Source organism: Magnolia sinica, chromosome 4, assembly GCF_029962835.1.
Source record: "Magnolia sinica isolate HGM2019 chromosome 4, MsV1, whole genome shotgun sequence".
Classification (NCBI taxonomy): domain Eukaryota; kingdom Viridiplantae; phylum Streptophyta; class Magnoliopsida; order Magnoliales; family Magnoliaceae; genus Magnolia; species Magnolia sinica.
Window position 1 is genome coordinate 7906787 of NC_080576.1, and position 12090 is coordinate 7918876.

Here is a 12090-nt window from a genome sequence, read left to right on the forward strand (position 1 = left end):
TGGGGCGGGCGCAGCCGTGAGTCGATCTTGCAATGAAGATGGGGCGGTGGTCTGCGGGTCCCACCAAGTGTATGAATGTACGTACCTACTTGAATGAGGCCTTTAATCTCAGAGAGTGCTGGGTCAGAATGGATTTAAGACACGAGTCATGATGGGCCCCACAGATAATGTAACGAACCTTGTTACATGGGGGGGTGAATCGTTCTACATCATCCTAGATTTGCGTAGGATGGCAATGGGTTGGGGCTCGAGGTCAGCCCAAGCCCAAACCATTTACTAAATGGGCCAAGCATTCTGGCTCAAAACTGACCCACGACCCAACCTGACCCACTTAAAAATTTCCCCAAATCCAAGTCCAACCAACCCAACGCATTTAGTTGTTACTGGGTTGGACCCAACCTGGCACGGTTTTAACAAAGGAATATGGGGCTAAAGGTACGCCAACCTCATCCAATTAATGAATTGCTACCAACATACATATATTATATGCATGTATCTACTTATTTTTCATTTGGGTCTTGTGTTGGGTGGGGCCAGGCTAGATGACCTGGTCATCTGGTCCAACACATTAATTAACATATGCTGGGTGGGCCACATTTTCTAATTGTGACTAGTTCAGTGGACGAGTGGGAGTGTGGGACCAGTTCAACCGAGTCATGGGTAATAAAGGCCGAGCCCCTTCTATGTGAATGGAAGGGTTGTACCGGATTTTCTGCAACCGAATACATACGCTGGTCAATACTAAGAATGGCACGCAACGTCTTAAATGGGCCTAGGGCTAGCAGCTGTTGTTGAGTTGATGGGCCTCGTCCCTGGTGGTTCTTGATCTGGTGCTACTGGCTCGCATCTCTCCCATCAGTGGATGGCCCGATCTTCTCTATAATCCAAACAGCATCCGATGTATAGCGAACGCACCTCTTTGGATGCATCCAGACCACAATATAACTTAGGGACCTTGGGAAATTTTGAATGACTAAAAATTCTAGGGAAACACTTATTATTATTATTATTATTATTTAATTATTATATTAAAAAAATTGATCTCCTCTAGTATATGAAATATGTTTTCCCTGACAAAAATACTCTTCCCTAATTTTTCTAAAAAAATGGAGTCGAGCATTATGGGGTGCTATGACATCCAACACCATCCACATAGCTGACCCCACCTTGATGATTAGACATCCCAAAAAAATCGTGCAGATGCCTCAGTTGGACCACCGCATAACACCACCTAAAACTCCAGTTAATGTGTGGCCCACCTTATGATTGCATGAGCCTATCTTTTCGGCATCTAATCATCGTGGTAGGTGGCACCTGTTGGATGGATGGATGCCATCCGCACACCAAGTAACCCCACCTACCTCATTTCTGTGTCAAAATAAAGGAAGGGTGTCACCCTAAAAAATATCATTTCATACAAAAGTCCAGGTCTTTTGTTTATAAAATCCAAAATGTTGAAGATTTTGTGTAAGATAATAATATTAATAATAACAATAAATATATTATTATTATTATTGATATTCCGTCTAAGTGGGTAGGTTGAGATGTAACCTCTGACCTAAATGTGGACAATTTCAATTGTTTCAACCATACTTGACAGATTTGACCATCCATATACATGCACATAGCCAGTTAAAGTGCATATCCATCAACAGCGGCCGATCAAAACCACACACCCTAGAGTAAAAGCTAGATTTATGTGTAATCAGCAAAGAAATGTCCATTGTTTGAGTTGGGTTTTCCTATCAATCTCATCTTCTTGCTATGAGTGTGGGAGGCCTACCGCTAAGCTACGAGAAAGGACTTATATATATATATAGAGTCCCGGTCTCCAGCGCACAAGGCCGCACCGACCTTAAATGAGAGCTCGGTTATCAGCCGTTAGATCCCTTCATCGGCTGGGATTCAAGAGACTTGCGCAAGAGAGAGTATCTTGAAGGAGGACTCGTGCGGCACTTTTTTCGGTAAGAGAGGGAAGTGATGTCTCCAAGTTCTGTGGGCCACACCATGATGCATGTTTTGTATCTACACCGTCCATCCATTTGGAGATCATATTAGGGCATGATTCGAAAAATGAATCAGATCCAAAGCTGGAGAGGACCCCACCACAAAAAACAGAGGGGAGAGTGACGCCCACCGTTAAATTGCATTGAGTGTTTGATCCAATCAGTCAATCAGGAGCCATAAAATGAATTTACAGGACTGTAGGGCCCAACAACCCTTTACAACCAGTCAGACGGTCTGTGCCTCGTGTCCGGTTAAGGCCCATTATTGGAAGGAATGGCAGACATTATGCGATGAACCGACATAGGTTCTGTCGAGGAATGAGATGGCCTCCACTGGGCCATTTCACGCCCACAGAAACGCACGGTCAGGATGCTAATACGCCCATTAATAATAGATATCTATGGTCAAAAATATATTACAAAAAGAGAGGTTAAATAGTTTGTTTAGACTCTGGTGAAAGTTTGCCACCATTTATTCAAGTTTTGCTTCTCATCCACTGACCACAAGGCAGACTTTGAAGGCAATCCGGTCCACCCAAATTGTGGAACCCACAATGGATGGTACACAGCCCGAAATCATCAATGATCAAAAGCAAGTAATCATCTGGATTCACAAATTGAATTTAAAATGGTGATTATTTTATTTTTAACTTTTCCAATTGATAGCCAACAAATGGATGGTTAGGATTTTTCTACCAGCCTGATCTCCAGGATGTGATCCATCCATGGTAGACCTTACAATTGGACACCTGGGTTGAAGTTAACGGTTGGCATGTGTAGAATGTCTGAGACACCACAGCTTAAAGAATATAAGCAGACAATCGTTGTGGTAGGGTACCAAACAGCGAGAGAAGTGTTGTTTGACTTCTGACTGTCTCAGGAGCTAAACACGTGTGGTTTTCATCACTCTCATCACTATGAGAGAAGTGCTACGTGGGCCCCACTATGATGTATGTATTTCATCCATGCCGTCCACCCATTCTTTCAGATCATTTTTTGTATAAGCCCAAAAATGAGGTTGATCCAAATCTCAAGTAGACCGCACAGTTAATTGAACGCCCACCATTAAAAACTTCTTAGGGGCCACAAGGTTTTAGATCAATCTGATATATATTATTTACCTTCATCCAAGTTTTTATGACCTCATCAACAGGTTAGATGTCAAATAGCCATTATAGTGGGCCCTAGGAGGCTTTTAATGGCGGAAATTCAATCAAAACTGTTTTCCCATGGTGTGGTCCACATGTGATTTAGATATAGCTAATTTTTGGGATAAAAATATAAAATTATCTTTCAAAATGGATGGATGGCGTGGATAAAACATATACATGATGGGTCCACATAGCACCAACCACTAGCCATGGTTGATGGCAACGTCACCAGCCAAACCGCGTCCCTATCTCTCTGTCAAAACTGATGCCGCTCTTTTGCCGAAAAAAGTGCCGCGCGAGTCCTCCTTCAAGAGACTCTCTCTTGCGCAAGTCTCTTGAATCCCAGCCGATGAAGGGATCTAACGGCTGATAACCAAGCTCTCATTTAAGGTCGGTGCGGCCTTGTGCGCAGGAGACCGGGACTCTGTATATATATATATGGGAAAAGGTACTATGCGCTCGACCTCACAATAAGCTCCCGTGAGGTCGAGCTGTGTGGGCCCCTCCGTGATGCGTGTCGACCATCAACACTGTGCATTTGATGGGTCCCCTCTAAATTATGGGATATCCCAAAAATCAACCGTATACGGAACTCAAGTGGGCCATACCATCTAAAATCATGTGAAGACATGCCAAAAACATATAAAAGCACTTGGTGGGGCCCACCTGAGTTTTGAATGTTGCTGAAACTTGGTCTGAACCCTCATCCAAGTGGGACACATATAATGGATGGGCTGGATTTGCAAACCACATCTCGGTGGGCCCAAAAAATGATTATGGATGTTTTAATAGTGCACGGCCCCTCCCCACTTCTGTATGTGGTGTGGCCCACACAAGTCACGGATTGACTTGATTTTTGAGACTTAGACCCACGATGGAATGGTGCATCTAACTGATGGGGTAGATGTTCGAAACGCATCACGGTGGGGCCCACACAACTCAACCTCATGGGACGATCTCGTGAGGTCGAGTCGCATAGTACCTTTTTCCCTATATATATATAGGAAAAGGTTCTATACGGTAAAGCTCATGGGAACTTCCCGTGAGGTCGAGCTGCGTGGGCCCCACTGTGATGCATGTCGAACATCTACCCCATCAGTCAAATGCACCATTCCATATTGGGCCTTAGGCTTAAAAATCAAGTAAATCAATGACTTTTGTGGGCCACACTATGTACTAAAGTTGAGAGGGGTTATGCTCCCATTAAAAACATTCATAATCATTTGTTGGGCCCACCAAGGTGTAGTTCACAAATCCAGACCATCCAATATGTGTGTCCCACTTGGATGAGGGGTCAGACCAAGTTTCAGATGCATCCAAATTTCAGGTTGGCCCCACCAAGTGCTTTTATATGTTTTAGGCATGTCTTTACATGATTTTCTATGGTATGGCCCACCTGAGTTCTGTATACAACTGATTTTTGGGATTTGACCTATTAAATTCACGATGTTGATGCTCGACACGCATCACAGTGGGTCCACATAACTCGACCTATGAGAAGTTCCCATGAGCTGATATATATATATATATATATATATATATATATATATATATATATATATATATATATATATATATATATATGGGAAAAGGTGCTATGCGCTCCACCGTATGTTACCTTCTCATGAGGTCAAGTGTTGGCGGCACATTATTGATGGGATGATAAAAATTTTAAATAAATGAGGTGATTTTATAGAGTGGGGAGATTTTATAGGGAAACTGGAGAAACAAAACTGGTACAATAAGTTATTAAAATACCCCTCCAACTCTCTCTCTGGCCTATTTTCTGCAAAAGCCTTGCGCCCACCGGTGAAACCTGCCTATGATGTTTATCTGAGATCCAACCTGTTCATAAGCTAAGCTAAGACATACATGAAAGAAGCCAAAACACAAATTTCAGCTTGATCGAAAACTTTTGTGGCCTTAGAAATTTTTAATGGTGGGCGTCATCCTATCCACTATTTTCTTTGGTAGATCCATTCGAGCTTTGGATTTGCGTCATTCTTTGTCTCATGCCTTAGGGGTCATTTGGCACCATGGGTTAGAGGGGATTGGAGAGGGTTTCAAATCACCTTGGTTGTTTTGCAGCATAAAGTAACTGGGGTTTTAAATCCAGGAGGTTTCTAATCCCTTCTTCAAGGGGGTTTGCAATCCACGGTGAGAACTTGGATTACACCTAAAATCATTTCAATAGTTGTAGGTGTAACATGTGTGTCACTGTACACTATCATTCTATTGAACACATGGCCCACTAATGATGATCAGCACCATCCAAACATTGTCCATATTAATCAACAATTAAAAATCATTGGTTAATCACTCAGACATGATCTTGTGCTTGCGGTCCATCCAAGACTTGGAATTTCATCATTTTCAAGCAAAGCATATATTTCAGTGGGCTTATCACAACCATAGTGTCAAAAATTATATATCTTACTAATTGGGGATATTAAAGTTGATTTAGTAATTAAATCCAAATAAATATACTATGCATAGGTATTTTTGAATTAATGTTGATTCACACTCCAAGGTGCCAAACACACTGGGAGGATCGCCAATCCAAGGGGTATCCAATCCTGGAAGTTCCGAATCCAAGGGGTTCCAAATCCACACTCCCAAACAGGCCCTTACACTCCCAAACAGGCCCTTGAATTGATATCTCCAAGTGAATGGCCGGTATGGATATAACACATACATCATGGTGGGTTCCACAGAATTTGACGTAACCTGTCTGTAGCTAATCCGCGTCTACCCAGCGTTGGAGGGAAGTGGATTAGCTAGTGTACCACACACCAGCTATATAGCTGGTATAGATACGTGTCCTGCGAAGACAAGCACCGACGCTCCTTGAGCTTCCAGTTGTACAAACGGCTCAAAGGAGATTAAAGGTACATGGCCCCATAATGAAGTATTTATAATATCCACACCTATCATCCATTTTTTGAGATCATTTTAGAGTATTAGACAAAAAATGAATCATATCCAAATCTCAAATGGACCACACCAAAAATAGCAGTGACGATAATGATTTTCACCGTTAAAAAATTCATAGGGCCCATCAAAACGTTTACTTTCCATCCAATCTGTTAATGAGGTCACAAATACATAGATGAAGAGGAAACACAAATTTCATATTGATCCGAAACTTCTGTGACCCCTAAAAGGGTTTCAATGGTAGACATTCAATATTCCACTGCTTTTTGCAGTGTGGTCCAATTGAGCGTTGTATCCATCTTATTTTTCGGCTTAAAATGAGCTCGTAAAATGGATGGATGGTTTGGATATAACACATACCTAATAATGGAACCCATAGAGCTTGCTGACATCAACACATGGTACACTAGCCAATCGGCTTCCGCGTTGGAGACCATTATACCTTTTAATACGGAAGCGGACGTACACGGATTAGATACCAACAGGTTGAGTAGCGAGTCGGCTAGGAAGTTACGTTACCAAGTTCTGTGGGCCACACTATGATATATGTGTTATATCCACACTGTCCATCCATTTCGAGATATCATTTTAGGGCATGGGCCAAAGAATGAGGTAGATAAAAAGCTGTAGTGGACCCCACCACAGAAAATAGTTGGGAGAGTGATTCCTACTGTTGAAACTACCCAAGGCCCACCATAATGTTTATTTGAAATCCAACTTGTTCAAAAGTTAAAAAAGACATGAAATAAAAGAAAATACAAATAGCAGCTTGATCTAAAACTTTTGCGGCCTTTAGAAGTTTTTAAAGGTGGGTGTCACTGATCTCACTGTTTTCTGTGATGGGGTCCACTGGAGGTTTGTATTTAACTCATTCTTTGCATATTGTCTTAAAATGATCTCTCCAAATGGATGGAAGGTGTGGATACAAAACATACATCATGGTGGGGACTCGGTGACTTCACTTTAGTAGCGAGTCTGGCTACTCAACCAAGTCTCACTACTCAACCTGTCAGTATCTAATCTGGCCCCAGGTGGATGGAAATAGGGGATCGTGTTGAACCGAGTCGAGCTGGCCTTAGCTCGACTCGGCTTGAACAGTGGCTGACCTCAACTTGAACTCAGCTTGGCTTGGTCCTTGAGCCTGACTGGCCAACTCGGCTCAGTTCGTTCAGCAGCTCGGGCTAGCTCGGGCCGAGTTCGAGCCAAGATCGAGTCGAGTTCGCCATTGAGGCATTTATACAAACACCTTAACTGCAACTTCAAAATCTCACTTTTTTACAAACAGAGGCAATGGTTTTACAGATATTTTCTTAAACACCTTCTAAATAACATAAAAACTAAAAAAAAAAAGAAGACGAGAAAAAAAGTATTTTTTTATGTACATACCTTCGTTGCCACCAGCCAAACCTTCGTTGCCACCGGCCAGCCAAACCTTCTTTGCCACTAGCCACATTTTGTTGAGTCATCTTATCAAACAGTTGGTGAGCAACATCAATGGCAAAGTAACCGAGTCACCGAACTAGTTCGATTCGAGCTGGATTCGATCCGAGTCGAGTCGAATCGAGCTGGGCCTGCTTGAACTCGGCTCAAATTCATTTTCGAGCTCAAAAAATCAGCTTGACTTGGCTTGAACTCAGCTTTGAATTAAGCTTTTTCGAGTCGAGTCAAGCGAGCTAACCGAGCTAGCTTGGTTTGTGTACACCCCCAGATGGAAACAGTGTGAATTTAACTTCTATTTTTGAGAAATTCTCATGGTGGACAAGGCTGCACTATTTTCGGTAAGAGCCAACTATAGTGTTTGTGAGAAATTCATATTGTCCCTTGGTTTTTGGAGATCATTTTAGGACATAGGGCCAAAAATGAGCTGGATCCAAGACTCAAGTAGGCCGCACTAAAGGAAAAGGTAGGCAAGAAAATTCCTACCATGAAAACTTCCCTGGGTCGAAAGTGATGTTTCAATTGTATTCATACCATTCATAGCAATATTCTTACTGAGATGAACTGAAAACACAAATATTATCTTGATTTTAAACTTCCGTGGCCCCGCAAATATTTCAACTGTGGAAATTCAATCCTCACATTTTCAGCCCATTTGAGTCTTGGATTTGGCTCATTTTTGGCCTCTTGTCCTAAAATGATATGGAAAAACGGATGGACAGGGTGGATTTCTCAAAATAAAAAAAAAAAAATCACGGTAGGCCTCACCTAGGTTTCTAGCGCAAGGCTTTTTGTAGAAAATACGATGTGAGAGATAGAAGTGGAGTATTTTACTAACCGGCTCATCGTTTATTTAAAATTTTTACCTTCCAACAAATAACATGTTTCCAACACTCACCTCATGGGAAGGTAACATACGGTGGAGGACATAGAACCTCCCCCCCCCCCCGGAGAGAGAGAGACACACACACACATAAAGGTGTTCTATGCGGTCGAACTCATGTGAACTTCCCATGAGGTTGAGTTGTGTGGGCCCCACCGTTATTCATGTCGAACATCTACCCCATCAGTAAGATGCACCATTCCATGGTGGGCCTAAGGCTTAAAAATCAAGTCAATCCTAAACTTGTATGGGCCACTCCACGTACAAAAGTTGACAGGGGTTACCCTCCATTAAAACATTCATAATCATTTGTTGGGACCACTGGCATGTGGTTCACAAATCCATCCCATCCATTACGTGTGTCCCACTTGGATGAGGGGTCAAACCAATTTTCAGATTCATCCAAATTTCAGGTGGGCCTCACCAAGTGCTTTTATATGTTTTAGACATGTCTTCACATGATTTTAGAAGGTATGGCCCACCTGAGTTTCGTATATTGCTAATTTTTGGGATATCCCATAATTTAAAGGGGACCCATCAAATGCACGGTGTTGATGTTTGACACACATCACAGTGGGCCCCACACAGCTCGACCTCATGGGAAGCTCCCATGAGCACAACCGCAGAGAACCTTTTCCATATATATATAGAGTCATGCTCCCCTGCGCACCTACGCACGTGCGCACCTTTGCACACGTGTCATGGGTGTCTAATCTGAACGGTCCATGTCATGCGGAATCCCATGAAACCTCATGTGCGAAATTTTCACCCTGATCTAAAATTCTGGTGGGCCATAGAAAAGAGAAATGCAAATCAAGGGAGGAAACTTCGTCCTGGGGGGTTTCACGAGGTGCTGCTTCACATGAACGGTTCAGATTTTAGATCCACATCACGTATGATGGGTTCTCAAAAAAGTTCATATGTAATATGTACGAACTGGTTCGCAGGTGAGCGTTTCCGATATATATGGGAATAGGTACTATGCGACTTGAGCTCACGATAAGCTCCCATGAGGTCGAGCTGTGTGGGCCCCACCGTGATGCGTGTCGACCATCAACACCGTGCATTTGATGGGCCCCCTTTAAATTATGGGATATCCCAAAAATCAGCCGTATAAGGAACTCAGGTGGGCCATACATCTAAAATCATGTGAAGACATGCCAAAAACATATAAAAGCACTTAGTGGGGCCCACCTGAAATTTGCATGTATCTAAAACTAGGTTTGAACCCTCATACAAGTGGGACACACATAATGGATGGGCTGGATTTGCAAACCACATCTTGATGGGCCCAAAAAATGATTATGAATGTTTTAATGGTGCACGGCCCCTCTCAACTTCTATATGTGGTGTGGTCCACACAAGTCACGGATTGACTTGATTTTTGAGATCTAGTTCCACGATGGAATGGTGCATCTGAATGATGGGGTAGATGTTCGAAACGCATCACGGTGGGGCCCACACAACTCACCCTCATGGGACGTTCCCATCAGCTCGAGCGCATAGTACCTTTTCCCTATATATATATATATATATATATATATATATTATGATCTCCAAAAATTTCATTTCTGAACTCTCAAAAATCTTCACCTCAGTTTTTTTGTTGGAAATTGAAGTTCGGATATTGCATGTTTTTATAGTGATTAAATGATCCTAATGATCCTAATTCTTTGAATGGGGAAATTTGTTACTATTGCATGTTTTTATGAACCACAAATCATATTTTAGAATTATCAAACCAAAGTGTTACTTTAAATTCATAAACAATACAAAGTAGAATTTCCTACCAAATGTTTCTAGATGATGATAGGGGTTATTTTGTTTCTCCATTCAATCTTAGCTGCCCATCTTTTTCATGTTATTGATAGAATGCTTAGAATCATTTGGTTAACATGATTTCTACACCATGGCTTATGCCTAATTATATGAATGAATAGTTCGGTTTAGTTTGAATGATCACTCCATGTGCCATTTTGGGGAGGGGAAATTAGCAAAACCATCATAAATTCCATTAACCCACTGTGGGCCCACCTTAGATATGATGATTCACCATAGCTTGGGGCTTTTAATCCGTGACCCATTGCGGGGCCCCCTATGGTTCTGCTGACCTACCGTGGTTTGGGGCCTCTCATCCTTAGCACCCATAACCTTTTCTTTTTCGGAATATGTTCTGTGGAGTAATCTAGACCATTTATAAGTTGGGCCTAGCTGTCGTTATAGGATATGTTTGCTTGATTTTTCATCGTTAGATCCTCTCTGTTCCTTCCCGGCTCCTCGTATGTTGTACGTACCATTTCTAGTAGTGTACCAGGAACAAATTTTTGTCAGTACCCGTGCTTTGCAGGCGAATGTTAAGATATAATCGTCAGACGTGTATATTGAATCATATGTTAGTAGGGCCCATTAGATGGCCACTCTTGATTAACACATCACCATGACAAATGATTTTCCAATTTTCCATTTCTATTGTAATTTATGCATAATTTGACTACATAGATCTAGCGATTCAAATGGTGCAACATGATAATGAGATCATGAGAAAAGACATACAGAAGATTTTTCATTTCTATAGTTGTTTATGTTTGATTGGATTGCGTTAGATCTAGCAACTCAAACGGTGCGATGTGACAATGGGATCTCAAAAACAGACATACAAAAGATTTTCCATCTCTACAATTGTTTATGCTTGATTTGATCATGTTAGGTCTAGCAACCTAGATGGTGATACGTGATAATCACATCTTGAGAAGAGATAAATGGAGGATCTTTTTAGCTGTTTTGATAGTCAAATTTGATCAAAATCTAAAAACTCGTAAGTAGCTAAAGAAGAATAAGTTTAGCTGGCTACCGTTATGCGAGGCTTGTCACGCATCTCACTCATGTGGTGGAATGACTACACACCGTAATGGCCTCGTGATCAACAATAGGTATCGACCAAAATACACTCATGACTAGTGATTAATTTGCCCGATGCACCACAACATCAGATAAAAGTAAAATTTACAACAAAAACCGTTTTAGGAATTAGAAAGCAACATAACAACAATACCAAGGTAGCCAATTTTCATGGGTGTTACGTACGTTCGAGCAGAGCGGTGGAAAACAATCAGCTATACATGATGTTACAAGAAGAACTCTTATTCGTGTAGTAGGTGTAGGATATGGGCACAACCAATGATCAATCCACAATAAATGACAAGCACATGTGGTATTGCATAATGAATCACGACTATCTACAAGCCAAGATGTTTATTTCCGCACTAACAAACATGAGAAGTGACTACAAAGATCTTTTTCTAGCTATTGCTTAAGATTTTTATAAACAGAAAAAAGATCTAAGAGCTTCAAGCCATCACTAATCCAATACAACATAATTATGCATGCCACGCTGCTTAGCTTATCTTAGCTTAAGGCAATTTTAATTTTCCCAAACTCACTGTAAAAGCCTGCAAGTGGGGTATATAATTACTTGTCATCATTAATTGGTTGAAGACAGGATTGTTGTCTTTATAAATTGTATAAATCTAATATGAATCTTATGTGTTTCTATATGCAAAAAAGTATGGGGCCCACTATGATGAAAATGTCATATCCATGCCATCCATCCATTCCACAAGCTCATTTTAGGGCATGAAAATAAGAAATGAGGCAAATCAAAAGCTCAAGTGGACCACGC